The 15,692-nt window shown below is 47.8% G+C and overlaps 1 protein-coding gene across 4 annotated transcripts in view; it reads left to right on the top strand.

Moving 5' to 3' along the window:
- Positions 1-15,692, top strand: part of FAM3D (FAM3 metabolism regulating signaling molecule D) — a 69,574-nt gene that overhangs the window by 34,276 nt on the left and 19,606 nt on the right. Inside the window, exon 1 of one of the 4 annotated variants that reach the window (XM_084635488.1) lies at positions 9,981-9,999. The exons of 2 other annotated variants lie outside the window; for them this stretch is intronic. The gene's annotated coding sequence lies outside the window, so the exon portion shown is untranslated. Of the gene's footprint in view, positions 1-9,980; positions 10,000-14,759; positions 14,780-15,692 lie in introns of those variants that run through there. One more of the 4 variants, XM_084635487.1, reaches the window with a different exon arrangement.

The following is a 15,692-nucleotide window of genomic DNA, read 5'->3' as shown; positions in this document are numbered from 1 at the left end:
CAAGGTTTGTCTCATGGCCTGGCCTCCTGTATTCCTGTAGATGAATATATGGACCCCCCCTCCCCCAACCACCAGGTCTGACAGTCTCTTAGATGGTATTATAGAGGGTAATAACTGTCCTCCTGGGGAATAGAGAAGAAGTTAGCTAAGATGGGCTGGAGTGCTCATTGTTGCTGTTGTTGTTAAAGTCCAATCCCGTTTCCTAGAAGACAAACACACACACACACAGAAAGAAAAGAGCAGCAAAGAGGGAAAATGCAACTTCTGTCTCTGGTGCTGACTCTCACTTGCAGACTTGCTGCTGGAAAAAGACAAGCACAGCACATGGTCTGATCAGCAAGTCTGAGACCTGGCAAACTTGTTCCAGCATTGAGCTGTTCAAGGTATTACATTTAGCTGCCCCTTTCTGGTCTCAGGCTTATAGCAGTGTTGCAAAATATGCATGCTTGGCTGGCTAGCCAGGCTCTTACTAGGCAGAAGGAAAAAGGAGATCGGAAAGAGAGAAATAAGGTGGGCAAGGAAAAGGACACATGGGGCTGTGGGAGACCAAGTCTCACATCCCAGGTAGTGTTCAGGATTTAGCCAGAGCCGGTGGATGAGGCGGTGTCATCTGGATCCCTCTCTCGGGTCCAGACATCTCTCAGGATCAGGATGAAGAAGGCCCGGCATCTCAGGAGATGGTGAGGATGGCAGCCAGGGATGGTGAAGCTTGCTCCTTTCCCTTCTTTTGTCGTTCAGCCAGCCAGCGTTTGCTTCCAGCCATCTGTCTTTTCCCCCAAAGTATCTTTTTTAAAGACCCCCCCCAAAGGGAATGAAGGGCAGAATAGCTCATTCCCTCGTTATTTTGTTCACCAATTAGGCCTAATTTCTGACCTACTCTTTTTAGTTCACTAATTTCCAGTCCTACACTTTTCTTGTTTACCACACACGAGCTTAACAGAGTCGGTGAATTATACCATGGGGTCTTTTTGTTTGGACTATTTCAGCTTTTCTGTTTTCCTTTTGCACCTTTTCCCATCAACACGTGTTGTTACAGGGCACTCCGGCACTGTAGGAACTTTGACCCACTTCTCACAATTTGAGTAAATTTGTAGGCCCAGTGATTACAAGAGGCCCTGTCCCCTTGCAAGGTGACTTGAGTGTTTCAAACTGGAGAGTAATGAACACGGCTGAGCAAACACACGCTGCATGGGTGTAATCATCCTTTGAGCTAACATCTCTGCATTCACCAGTGTTTCACTAGGAGCTGGTGGCTGTTTGAATCCATGTGAGGACAGGGAAATTTGCCTCTGTGCAGATGGAACCTGACCAGTCCAAACCCTCAGCACCACTAACCCCCACGTGCTTCTCCACGAATGAACCCAGTTCTATTCGACCTTCTCCGGCAGCAAGTGATGCTGTCCCACTGATGCTGGGGCCATACACCATTGTGTTCAGAGGTGGTTGAGTGACATGTCTCACTGCTGAACATGCCTTCTGCTAGGAGATGGTCCTCTCTTTGTAAAGGGGCAGATCAGGAGGATGCGGGACCAAACTTCTGCCTCCACAATACCTACAGGAGGCTTTGTAGCCATTCATATTGTCCTGACATTTAACCATGCATAAACCCTGTGGCAGGAGCACCAAGGAATAAAGCGCTCCAGCTCCCCTCTGGCCCCCTCCTTGGTGTCAGGGGGAAAAGACAAAGTGAACAAGCTTCATTTGCATGTTTGTTACCCACCATTTCACCGTGAACATTTTGGCTAAAATTTGTAATGAAATATAACTATCCTTGTTGTGTAACCAGAAGGCAAAACCTGTACTAAATCGAGGTGAAGGGATCACCCTGGTGCAAATCCCAGTCTTGCATGGCTGGGCTGTGCAGCATGGACACAGGAACGGAAGGGGGTGGGGGCTCATCTTGGGGTGTGAGGCCTGGTTCTAAGAGGCGAGGACTCTCACCAGCAGCTCAGCGTTGCCCGGGGAGCTCCCAGCTTGAAGACAGCGACATGGAGGAGCTGCAGTAAGAGCAGCATAGAGCTGAGCTATGCTGCTCTAGTGAGAGGCCAGGGCCAGCCCAGCAATGCAGGCTCTTTGGAGAGGTGACATGGAGCAGGGGGTGGGCTGAGTAATGAGAAGCTGAAGAGCCTTTATGGGGCCTTAACCCACCTGGGGTCAGGGCAACCTGAACCCTGAGCTGAGGTGCAGCCATACCCTACGGTGGGACCAGGCCAGGCGGCTGTGATGGGAAGAGCCAGGGCCAGCGAGGGAAGCTGCCCCTGATTGTCCCTGGTGGGCACCAGCCGGGAGGTCAAGGAGATGGATGGCTAGTACTGAGCATGTATTGAGGCTGTGGGGATGGGGAGATGAACAGATTCCTTGCAAGTAAGTGTGCTTTTCTTCACTTTACCTGTGCATCTAATAATCTTGGGTTTCCCATGGTCTCTTGTTTGTGTTCCCTTTCCCTTCAGTACAGTTCTCTGCTCCAGCCCAGGCAAGAGAGCTTGCTAGAGGAGAAGAACCTCCTGACAAGGCTGACCAGAAAGGGCTTTGTTTTATTGTGTTTCCCAGAGCAGGAATACCAATGAGACTCTGGGTGGGACCTTGGGCCAGCATTGCTAAAGTGGACCCCCAGCTATCAGCAGGCCAGCCCTTGCTGCTGCTAATCACACCTGGCAAAAGAGTTACACATGGAAGCTTGACTATTATCTTTAATGGCTACAGGATAATGCTGCTATAAAGGCGGCGCATTGTTGTTTGCATGGCACATTATTCATTCCCCTGCCTGGCAGCTTTTCAATATGACATGTATTTTTTTTTTAATTCCTCCTTAAGAACCGTGAAGGATTCTCCCAATGGGAAGATTGCAGCCTGAGCCCAATGCCATTCCATTCCACGGCTCTGGTTTATTATTTGCTACGTTGCAATCAAGTTAATGATCTGCTCCCGCAGTTTGATGCATTGACGTCTTGAATAATGGTGTGCTTCATTTTAATTGCACCTTGCTGTGGGTCACTGCAATACAAGACGGTGCCTGAGCTCCCCAGAGGCAATTCTGGACATAAACTTCCTCCGCAAGTTTTGAGGCATCAGATGCTGGGGATTTGGGTCCAGCCCTTCCCAGTGGGACTTGAAAAGAAATTGGACAGAGTTAATGCAATGTAATCACTTGACGTTTACCTGTTTTGTTCAGTCCCTCTGGGGCAGCTGGCATTGGCCACTGTCAGAAGCCAGGATACTGGACTAGATGGACCTTTGGTCTGACTCAGTATGGCCATTCTTGTGTTCTTAAAATAGGGGAGAGTTGTGCCCTCTTTTGCTTCCTTATTATGGCTACAGTAGGTCTGCTAAGAGGGTCTTTGCATTTTAAGCTTTTCCTCTTGTTCCTTCCGGAAGTGTCTGGTGAATTCAGTCTAATCCTCTCCCTTTTTTTGTTGGAGGGCTTTTTGGATGACCCAGAAATGTATTTTGGGAGCTTTCTGAGTCCTTGGTGGAAGGTAAGGGGGCAGGGGAGGGAGAGGGAGTCCCTCAGAAAACAAACTCCTCTCCCAAGTGTGTCCATTAAATAGGGGGCAACCAAAATTAGAGCCGTGCAGTCTACATACACTTAGGACTTGATCCAAACCCCACTGAAACCAGCCCATTGACTAAACTGCTTTCACTTCCTTGGAGCTTGTGATGTCTCAAGAGTTCTCCAGTTGAACATAGAGTCTTCCTGGGTAGTTGAAAACTGAATCTCTACCATAAGAAGCAGAGGGGAAAAACAAACGCTGTTTTTGGAAACCCCTTTCAGATCTTCATTCTCTACCATAAAGAAGCAAAACAGGGTCTGGGCCCCATTTCCATTAACTTTGCAGGTCACCTTTCAGCTGGTGATATTTTGCCCTGTGACGTTGTTGATCATGGATGTACATTTCCTGCCCATTCAATCAGATGCTTTCAGTGTTTAAGCACTTTCTGCGGTCACTTCAGTGCCCCCCCACACACACACCCCATCCTCTCACACCAACACGATGTGGCCTCTAGCAGGGGAAGTGCCCCCAACCTTTTGTAGCGACTCCTCGGCCTCACTTTCTTTGCTCATCTTGTTCGGCCCCGTTGGGTCCCTTTTCCCTTCTACAGGCAGACAAAGGAGAGGAGCTGTTGCAAGGACGTCCCGAGCATGCTCAGTGAACCTTCTCACGCTCTCGCTCACAAGCATGACTTCCCCAGGTATGAAGAGAGGCTTGGGGAGCCCAGCAGGCCTCCTCCAGCCAAAGCCAGGCTTTTATCATTACAGCTTCCCAAATTAGGCCGCGTCTCAGATGCTGCAGAGAGCCAGGGAGGCCCATAGGGCTGCAGCATACTGGGGTCTCTGAGGCTGTTTGTTATTGAGCAGAGCTGGTTATTACCAGCAGCTAAACAAACTAATAGGAAGGATATTTCCCTGGGGAGGGAAGAGGCTGCTGATTGAGAATGTGCTGTTTAAGCCCAGATTCTCACTGCAGCTAAAATTTCTGTCTGAGGCCGACAAGCATCAAAATGCAAAGTTCAGGCCTAGATTTCTGTTAGTTAAAGCGATCTGTGTGAAAAGAGCCGCAATGTGATTTTACAGCCCTGCTGTTACGGACAGGGGAGGGCCTCATCATCTCAGTCCCAGAGTGGCTCGAACAGGTGCAGTTTGATGTTCAGATGGCTGTGGCTGGGCCCATGAGATTATTACATCGGTCAGCCCTGCCCAGCTACAACACAGCACCCTGGGCCCCGATCCTGCAATCAGATCCACTGTGCGCTCCTGCCCAGCAATGTCCAACTGACTCACCCAGCAACAGGTGTGCAGTAGCCCTCCCGCAGCCTCTCGCCTGCCTGCCTGCCTGAGCCCAGCAGCCCCCGGCAAACAGCGAGTGTTAAGGACATTCCAGCCCCCTCAGCAGTCCTGAGGAAACTCTGGGATGTAGATCAAGCCCCACACAGCAAAGGGAGACCGGCCAGAGGAGGTGAGCAAGGAGAACTGCTGGAAGGAAAGGGGGACAAGGACACGGGAAGAAGGGAGAGATGAAGGGCGAGAGACACGCAGCCAGTTGTTAAAGGGGCAGGGAAATGGCGACCGGCTCCAGACCTTTGATTTGCAGGCTGGTCCCCTTTTGTGCAGAGGCCTCTACTCGAAGGCGTTCAGGGTCAGGGGAGCCCAGCCAGCCCCGCACAGAAAACGGCTTATGAAAAAGAGGTGGAGACAAACGCTGGCACGAACTGGGCTGCTTAACCATGCTAAGGGGGCTGACGGCACCTGCTAACGTCACAGGTTGGCCTAGCGATGACCTGCAGAGTCCAGAATGGGAAGCCATGTTTATAGTCAAGCCATCACAATGTCTTTGATTGGTTCATGCTAACGGATGAGACCAGGCCCCCTCCTTGCACTCCATGTGTCTGGGGCGGTGGCTCTCTGCTGGTTACGCCGTGAACGTAGCGTGAAGGAACCACGTCGGCACCGTGTTCAGATAACTAAGGGCTTATCTGCAGTGCTGCACTGGTACGGCTCCAGCTCTGTAGCACTTAGTGAAGACACAGGCTGCGTCGCCGGGAGAGCTTCTCCCATTGGCACAGCGAGGCCACCTCTCCGGGAGGCAGGAGCTATGTGGACGGGAGAAGCTGTCCTGTTGACATAGCGCTGTCTACACAGGGCGTTAGGTGGGTATAATTGCGTCACACCGGGATGTGGATTTCCCACACCCCCGAACAACGTCGTTACACCGATGGTTAGATGGGTACACTGACTGTTCACAACGTGCCAGGCCTAGCTACATACACACACTGCTGTGCTTCCGGGTGTCTAGGCTCAGACCACAGACAGCACGGCTAGAGGGCTCACCAGCTATTTAAAGGGATAATACCTGATTCCTCTATACCACTACATGGGAGCAGTGGGAACCACGGACGGGAAAAATTGAGCTTTGTTCCACCATGGCTGCCACCCCATCCTCCCCTGGGACTCTGGGATCCACCATGACACGACTGGGCCTTGACAGGCCTGAGTCTGAAAGGCGTCCTGACCAGACCAGGCCAGAGAGTGGGAATCAGTGAAACTGCTCCCGGCTTCAGCAAATCCTGAACACCACTTGGGATGTGAGGCTTGGGGTCCTGCTCCCTCGTGCGTCACCTTCCTTCCCCACTTTCTTTCTCCTCAGTCCAACCACTCTTGTTGCCTCTGTTGAACAAGGGGTAGCCAGCCAAGATGGCACCACCTTCTGCCACACTGCTGTGAGCCTCTGACTGGGAAGGGCAATGCCGTAAGCGCCATGAACCCAGTCATGGTTTGCCAGGCTTCACCACGAGGCTGCAAGTGGAAGGCAGCCCCAGAGACAGAAGGGAGAGGGTCTGCCACTTTTGCTCACATTGAGCAGCACCTCCATTCATGAGTAGTTCCACTGAAATCAATGGGACGGGCCTCCGCATCTGGTCCATACTGCGCAGAAAGGTCAGTCCATACCCCTTCCCTTCTCCCTAGCTGGGAGGACCCCACGACACCGTTTACAGAGTCCTGAGGGGTCTCGTGGGACATTCGGAGCTGCAGCTGCCTTGTATAGAGCGAGGTCCATGTGTGGGAGTGAGGTCACCGAACATTCAATATTCTTGTGCTGCTCTCCCCGCTAGACAAGAATTCAGGGGTGATGAGGTCACAGGAGCAGATGAAATGGTCGCTCTTGCCTTAACAAAACTGCTCAGTAGCTCAGAAGCTGCTTTAGCAAAACGAGTGGCACTGAGGTACTAGCGACATGGACCCTGAACTTGTGCTCTCCGGAGCAGCTCCCATGCTCCCTGCAGTTCTCTCCCTAGAACAGGAGCAACCCGCTTTCTGCCCCTTTGCTGCTGTGCCCGTGAGCCGGGGTTCGGAGTGGGACATCAGTCAGCCTGCCTGGGGCCCGCCCCCTCTCCCCCTGAGTCTCTCCAGCTGGGCAGGGTGCGGGGAGCTCACTTTCTCACTGCCTCAAAGCATTTCCTGCAGGTGAAGGGCTAGTGGGGTCTGGGCAGCCACGGGGCACGTCTCTCCACGCTGAGCAAGGCAATGCAAGCTGGGAAACCTGGGATCTAAAGCCATTCCCACTGAACTCCTTGGGCCGGAGTCTCACTTACACTGAAGCCCCTTGACACCACTCTTCTATTTACATGCTTCTTAAGGCTGTTTGCACTGCCCCAAAGGTGGTTAAGAAGCCTTAGTGTTCATAAGAATCAGGCCCGTTGACTTTAATGTGGGTTGGATCAGGACCCTGGTGGTTAACCGTATTGATAAAGTATCCATGCCTGCATTTGGTCAGGGGAAGGAGTGCAAGACAACTGTATGCAAAGGCCCTGGATCAACACGGAATGCAAAGAAAAGGGGAGGAGGCAAAAATCTTTCTGCGCAAAGCAGAGAACCCTTAAAATGCTAATTAGAGCTGAATAATGTCTGCCACAGACCAGGGGCTGCTTCTGACTTCAGACGAATGGGGGCCTCGCTGTTCACGTTTCCCATTACAGCCCGGAAGTGCCGCTCTAGGTAGGGGTACGTCAGCAGTATTTCAATTACCAGCCCTGCTTTTCGGCTGTAAAGCTTTGCGCTGGGGTGATACGTGGGATCTAATTTGTCATGCTGCAAATTACTTTTTGAACCTATAAGATAATCCATTTGGCTCTAAGTGGTGGGAATGAAAAAGGACAAGGCTCCATTCACCATGTGCCAGGTGAACGGGGCCTGGATCCTGAAAGATGTATATTGCATACAGCGCAGCGTGGAGAACCAGTCCCTCCGAAGAGCTGTTCCTGGCATCAGGCACATAAAAGTAACAGATGCTTAAAAGAAACCTGCCTAAATACATATTTGCTGTTAACTGTGGGCTCCGTTGGAAGCATTATGTCTTCTGGAGAAATAGGTGCTTGCTCAAGACAAACCGTACCATTTCACGTGAAGATAGCAGGCTAGATTCTGCTCTCAGTTACACCTGTGTACATTCAGCGTCACTCAGGCCAGCAAATGGGTTTACTCCAGATTTACACCATTCTCAATGAGAGCAGAATCTAGCTTATCTATTTTATAACCATCCAAGGACACTTTCCTTCTTTTCTTACAGATTTCTGTAAATAAAGACACCAAATGATGTTCGACTAAGATGAAAAGTGGCACAAAAGAAGGAACGGTAACAAAGTCCAAAGTAAGGCTGACACGCTGACCGTGATGCCCACAGTATCTTTTTTACACAACTGTGTAAGGTTGGAAACTGCATCATGAGGCCACCCAATCCAGGCTTGGTCAATTTACACCTTTATTCATAAATGTTCAGACAGAATTATTGTCCCTTATAGTTTCTGATGACATAATATGATAGACAATAAACAAATAAGACGGAACTGGTAGGAGCTCAAGTAACCGAGTTCTGGGGGACTGGGAAGTTCTCCTGAACTTCAAGATGGTCTCTGGCCTCCAAGCTGGTGTTCTCCTGTAGTCTCTCATCTGCTATTTCCCTGACTTGGGTCTTGCTTCCTTGGTTTCTTATTTCTTTCCATATTACACAGTCATTAGATTTCCTCCAGTCAACCTTATGTAGCATGACGCATACCCAGTTGTATATTCACCCCAAACTTTCATAATTTGTTTTTTGTGCTCCAGGCTATGTTGTTATAAATCATTAGCATTACATCAGCATTAAACATAGCCCTTATTTTCTGCCATTCAGAAATTTCCTTTATGTTTTGACGTCATTGTTCAGTGTATGTGGATCATCAGAACCTTTAATTGCTATTAAATCAGAATAGGAGAGTTATGGGAACAATATGACCTGACCTTAGTGTCAGCATTTTATTATCTTTTCCACACAGCGTCTTCATAGAATCATAGGACTGGAAAGGGACTCGAGAGGTCGTCTAGTCCAGCCCCCTGCACTCAAGGCAGGACTGAGTATTATCTAGACCACCCCTGACAGGTGTTTGTCTAACCTGCTCTTAAAAATCTCCAGTGTTGGAGATTCCACAACCTCCCTGGGCAATTTATTCCAGCGCTTAATTCAGGGGGACTATTTTGCTCAAAGTCTAATATCATGCTTATAAATCAGTAAAAAAAACCTGGTTGGTTTGCCTGTTGTATTTTGAGGTGCTTTTTATTTTGCAGCCTTGATATTCAGTTTTTTCCCCAACAGCTGCATCAGACTTGAATACTGCGTCAGCTGTCCCTTTGACATTGTTTGCTCCCCTGGCCCCTCTTATTTCCTATGTAACAAACTCCACAAGTGTTCCCGGCACGGGAGAGCCAAGCTCAGAGGGTGGACAATGGTGTAAATTAGACCAGCCCCTCACACTAACTTAGCTTCAGCTTGAACAGTGGTTCAACCACATTATAAAATCACTGAGCGTCTCACAGAGAAATATTGCTTTATTTCTCTGCTGTAATTTGGGGCCTTACCCTGCGAAGTTTTACGTAGGCAAGTAACCCAATGACTTCAGTAGTAATATTTATGTAACGGCAAGTACGTGATCATATCTATCATCTGTTGCAATTCCTACGTGAACTACTTTTAAACTGAGCAGTAAAGAGGCACATGAGATTCTGGGATAGGTCATACATCTTTCTGGGTTTATATGTTGAGAAAGAAATTAGGTGGAGAACAGCTAAGTATGAATAAAAGGCCAAAAGGAGGAATGAAGTAAACAAATGAATTAGCAACGTTTGAGCAAGATAATTATGACGTATCCCTTTGTGTGCACATGGATATTTTTGTCAGTACAAACCTGAGCTTCCATGTGAATAACCACACAGACTTCCTTGTTCTTGTGGTTTGTTCTGATCCGCTGAGGTGTGTGTAGTTGATTTAACATTTACTAGACCGGCAGCACAATGCACATGGAAAGTGTTTGTGGTGATTCACAGAGGGGATGGGCTGTACCATGGACTCAACCCAGTGGATCACTGGACTTACAAGCGTTAGTCAGAAGGTGTCCTGTCCTCTCTCTGACAATACCCCATTTGGAACGCAGCCTTCAGAGAGTAAAGAGACCTGTCGGACGGTTTCCCTGGTATGTACATTTGAATTAAGGCCACAAAAGAGCTCTGATACCTTTGTGTTGCTGGAAAAATGCCCAGAAAGAGTGGTTTTTTAAGTACAGTATAACTAAAATAATAGATTTTTGTCCTCTATTTTGGTGACCATTGTAGACGTTTTTTACAATTCAATCTGGCTCAAGCAAGGGTGATTTCAGTAGCTCGATGTAAAATAAAACACAGCTAGCAGCAACCATTTGGGACAGCATATTTATTTATTTTCCCTTATTTATCATCCCTTATTTATTATCCCTTCTTATAATATGGGGAAGCTGAGAGAGAAATCGGATTAGCTGGTGTACTTTTACAGTCTATAACCTGGGGACAGGTTTCCTTCTTTCCACTCCTCACTCTGTTCTTACTCTTCTTTATTTCTATGTATCTGGTTTTTCAAAGGAAAATTTTCCAGCCAGGGTACTTGTACAACACTATTTGTGGCAAAAGTTAGTTTTAAAGCCCTGAGCCATTTCAGTTTCTGCATGTCCATTGACTAACTGGAGATAGAACCTGTTGTCTGATGTGTGTTCTGTGCCAAATGTCTTTATTGTTTACTAATATCAGAATATCACTAGAAGTATTTCTGAAAGAAACAGGATTTTTTTAGTACCAGTGCCAAATGCTGTGGCTAATTAAAATGTAATGTTTATGGCTAGTCTAAGGGCCAGCTGAGTATTGGTTGGTTGTTTTTTGATAGCACCTGAAGAGATCGTTCTCGGATCAGACCTCCACAGAACTACACCCTGTACACACATGGAACAGACAGCTTACAATTTCAGCACATGACAAGGAAACAGGCAGAGAGAAACAACCAATTAGAGGAGTTGAAGAAGACAAGGTACATGATCGCAAAAAGAAAAGGAGGACTTGTGGCACCTTAGAGACTAACCAATTTATTTGAGCATGAGCTTTCGTGAGCTACAGCTCACTTCATCGGATGCATACCGTGGAAAATACAGAAGATGTTCTTATACATACAAACCATGAAAAAATGGGTGTTTACCACTACACAAGATTTTCTCTCCCCCCACCCCACTCTCCTGCTGGTAATAGCTTATCTAAAGTGATCACTCTCCTTACAATGTGTATGATAATCAAGTTGGGCCATTTCCAGCATTTCCATTTCCGGGGGTGGGGTGGGGAGAAAACCTGGATTTGTGCTGGAAATGGCCCACCTTGATTATCATACACATTGTAAGGAGAGTGATCACTTTAGATAAGCTATTACCAGCAGGAGAGTGGGGAGGGGGGAGAGAAAACCTTTTGTAGTGGTAAACACCCATTTTTTCATGGTTTGTATGTATAAGAACATCTTCTGTATTCTCCACAGTATGCATCCGATGAAGTGAGCTGTAGCTCACGAAAGCTCATGTTACTAAACATGGAGCTATCAGGTATGAGAGCCAGCTGCAGTTTGCTGACACTTTGCGTCAGGTTCCTTTATCTCTCTATTTGCCTTGGTTTCCCACCTCTTCATTTCCTCCTTTTTATTGTGCTCACAGTGTTCATTGCTCTTTGATATTTGTTTTCTTAGCCCGCTGTGGTGGCTGTGCTGGGGATTGCAGTAGAACAGGTTCTTCCTATTGACCTGCCTCTTGCTTTATCTCCGAGCCTGATGAACTTAGGGCAGATCCTGGAAGGTGGGTGTGGGGTGCCATAGGAACACAGCAGCTGCCAGATTGGGTCAGAGCCAAGGATCACCTAGGCTGGTAGATGGTCTCTGATGGTGGCCAGCACTAGCTGCTTCACAGGAAGGTGCAAGAACCCTGCAGCAGGCAGCTCTGGGAGAAATCTGCTGCCAGGGAAAATTCTCTCCCAAGCCCCAGTAATTAGTGGCTGGCTTATGCTTGGAGTGTCAGATTTCATGTCTGATCCCTGACGCGGGAGGGTTTTTTAGCATGTACCATTCTAATTCTGGGTATTCTTGCTATCCATAGAAATGTCCAGTCCTTTTGTGAATCCCGCTGAGCTCTGGGACAGTGCCGGAGGGACTGACGTAGTTTTACTTTACCTCCAGGCCCTGCTGCAGGGCTTGATGAAACTCACTGTGAGGCTGAGTTCATGGTGGTTTGGATATGGATTCTGTGATGGGCACTGAAACTGGACAAAAGGCTGAAAATCAAGGATAATAAGACAATAGGCCAGATTCTCAGCCACTGGGAATCGCAAAGCTCCAGCTGCAGTCAGTGGAATTCAAGATCTAGCCCAGTGTCGTGGAGCTGGGGACAGTTGTCTAGTGGGGCCTGGCAGACCTTCTGTTGAGTCCTGTCACTTGTAGGCGATCCCGTTAGGCCCTGTCTGCCGACCCCGTCTTCCCTGAACCAGCTGACCAGCCACATCAGGGTCAGAGAGGAACAGCAGGACAGAGGAACTGGACCCAGCACAGAGAGAACCCAGCAGAGCAGGTGGTATTGGAAGCCATGGCCGGTGCTCCATTCCCTCAATGGCCCCGTCACCACCATAGGGAACAGTGGGTCCCAGATGCATTGTCCAGCGCGAGTCTCCCAGTGAGCAGTTCTCCAGCACAGCGGGCACCAGGATGAGCAGGGTTCTAAGCCAGGTGAGGCGGGCTGGGACCTAGCCCATCCAGGCGAGTTCCTGGAAAGAGGCGTATTTAGAATAGCTCTGGTAAACGGGCTGCCCCACAGCAGGAAGGGTTCCTGCCACTTTCAAGCTGCAAATTCACCAGAGGCACCTGCACTTCTTGGGGCACGTTAGTACCCGTACCCTGCTCTAGAGGGGCAGGAATCCCCTCACTCATCAGCCTCACCCTTCAGGACCAGCCCACAACAACTAAGAGAGGAGAGAAGGGCAGGGCCAACCTAAAACTGCACTGTGCAGTGGGCAGGGACGGAGCCAGGCCATCATCTGTGTGGTGTTGACCCTGGTGGCCCCTGAGCCTTCACCCTTGCCACCTCCAGGAGCCTTCACCCTGCCTGCCCCTTACTCCGGGAAAGCCACAGAGAGTGCAGTGGGCTTCCAGACCCTATCCCAGCTCTGGGCCAGATGCTCAGCAGGAGTAGGCAGGCACTGCTCCATTGACTTCAGCTAGAGCTGTGCTGATTTACACCCGCTGTGGATCTAGCTGTTTGGCTCTGAACTAAAGATCCAGGGACCAGCCTTTAACCCTGACAACTTATCACTGAGTAACTATTTACCTACAACAGCTTTGAATTCTTCAAATGACTGACAACAGTAAGCCTTTGGCCCAATATTTGTATGAGTTGAACAGTAAAAAAAAAAAAAAGAAAAGAAAAAAGCCATCTCGCAGGTAGCATTTGCCTATGGACTAGCCCAGCTAATCACATTCCCCCTACCCTTATCACGGGTAAAAGTACATTTATTCCCTGTCATAAAACAATCCAGCCCCAGTCCTCTTATCAAATTAGTTTTGATGCATTTGGTTAAGTTTTGCCTTATAAATGTCAGTATTTCACCTCCTTGGCGTTCTACAACTCAAAAGAGCCTGGGATTGACTGGGCCAGGAAGTCTCCTTAGAGACCCATTTGTCAGCCGGGGTTTTCCACACTTCTGCCAAGCAGGATTGCATCTCCCCTCCTTGACTTGCAAGAAGGAAAAAGGTTTAAACTGACCACCCTGAACATCCTCACAGAGAACAGTGATACTAAGGCTGGAGGGGGACTGCTGGGGAAGATGCTGCCTTGTCTTAAATACACAGCTAAGGCGTGAACTCAGGCTCACTCATCTGCCTGCTTCTCTGAACTGCCCCGTATTTTTGAAGTCAAAACAAATACATTTTGCAAATGCTCTGAACAAAACAATGATCGTTTCAAAGCAAATTGTATCTATCTGTTCAGCTAGAAGGCACGGTGTCGGATCCTCAGCAGGGGGGAATTGGCACGGCTGCATTAAAATCAATGGAGCATTGCTGATTTACATCAGTTCAGGGGCTGGCCTAATTTTTTTCCAAAGCTGCATAGCGAATGTGAGAGACAATTCAGGATGTAGGTCTGTCTTTTGTCTGTGCTACTTTTCTTTTGATCTCTTTGAAGGGAAAATCCTCAACTTCCATGTTTTGGTCAGCTCAGTAGCTAGAAATGTCTATTGCCACGAGTGTGTATGTGAGCATGTATCTGAAACCAAGTGGCTGAGCTGAGGTCATCAGCCTGCCAGAAGAGAGAGAAAAGTGCAGCAGTGAAATGAAAAGGAAAAAAGAGAGAGCAGTGTTTTCCTTGGGAAACTAACCTGAGTTTTCCTCCACTATTGGGAGGAGAATGTGAACATTCATAAACTGGAAAGTACTGAATCTCTGAAGCCCTCTCTGTGGCAGTTTAATACAAGACAGGACACGGCTTTAGGCAAGCAAGCAGGCTGGTTTGCTGACTGGATTGCTTTTGTTAGCTTATTTATTTATTTATTTATTTGCGCATTATATATTTTGACCGCAAAAGGCATTAACAAAGGAAATAATATGATTTTGATTAATATTTTTATTTACTAGTTTTTATTTATTATAATTTTTGTTTTTAGGCCTTGAGCCTAGTTTAAGGAAGCTTTTTATGGTTTATGTTTTTTAATTGACTTTTTAATGGTTCATGTTCCCATGGTCCGTGTCCTTGGACAGAGCAATGTGTGCATCGCTCCTACACAACAATCAGGGTGTGCCCTGACTATTTCCAGGTGCATGAATGCTACATGAACCCTTCACCTCTTTAAGAATATGTGCATTTCATGAAATTTCTCTCCTAAGGACTGACTGCTGCAAACAATATCTTCGAAAGATCCAAGATCTAACAGGTAGAGAGTTTCCTTTAATGTTAGTATCTGACAGGGGTCCTGTAAAGGAGGAAAAGTGTTGCCTGGATAATGTTTATTAAGAAATAGATTTGTTCTTGGAAAGGGTTTAATTGTTGAGCCAAACAATCTGTACATTTCACCCCCCACCGTCTTCCACAACTTCTTCCTTTCTACTCTCTCTCTGGCTAGTTGCTTCCTCTTCCATTGCTTTTCAGTGGATCTTCCAAAATCAATCCACACAATTAAAAGGGAACATCACAGAAATAGTGGGATGAAATGATCCCTGGGATATTGCAGTGAAGTGCTGGGGATTTCATCGGGGCAGATTTGATCCAATGAGTTTCATTTGGGGTTACATCAGAGACAAATGGCACAAACAAGTAAATGACTTGCTGAAAGATGTACTGTTTATTGGCTTATATGCCATTTATCTCTCTGCATACCCTGCCACAAAATCAACAAGAGTATAGATGAATACACATTGTGTGATGGATAAAAGCTGGGCAAGGGGAGGAAGCAATTGGTTCTGTAGATTATTTTGCAAGAGCCTTCCTGGGAGTGGTTCTCTTCCTGTTAAGGTGGGATTTGGGGCCAGTTAGAATGGGGTTTGGTTGGGGGTGAAGCCGCTGCCAGTGCAAAGGGGAAATGCTGGGAAAAAAGCCTTCTTGGAAACACTCCTTCCCCTGACTGAATTCCTAATTTGTTTGAAGATGGAGCTTGATAATTTTATGAAGAGGATGATGGGATGAGGTTGCCTGTGACAGCAGGGAATTGAACTTGATGGCCCAGGAGGTCCCTTCCATCCTACATCCTTATATTTTCTGTATCTCCCTTTCCTGGTTTCTTTCATTGCTAGGGATAGTGGTGTGAAAACAAGCACATGGATTTTCAAGTTTCCATCCCCTGTTTTATG

The sequence above is a fragment of the Lepidochelys olivacea genome, assembly GCF_965140295.1.
Source record: "Lepidochelys olivacea isolate rLepOli2 genome assembly, chromosome: 7".
Classification (NCBI taxonomy): domain Eukaryota; kingdom Metazoa; phylum Chordata; order Testudines; family Cheloniidae; genus Lepidochelys; species Lepidochelys olivacea.
Note: the sequence above shows the minus strand (reverse complement) of the source record. Positions and strands in the feature narration are given on the sequence as shown.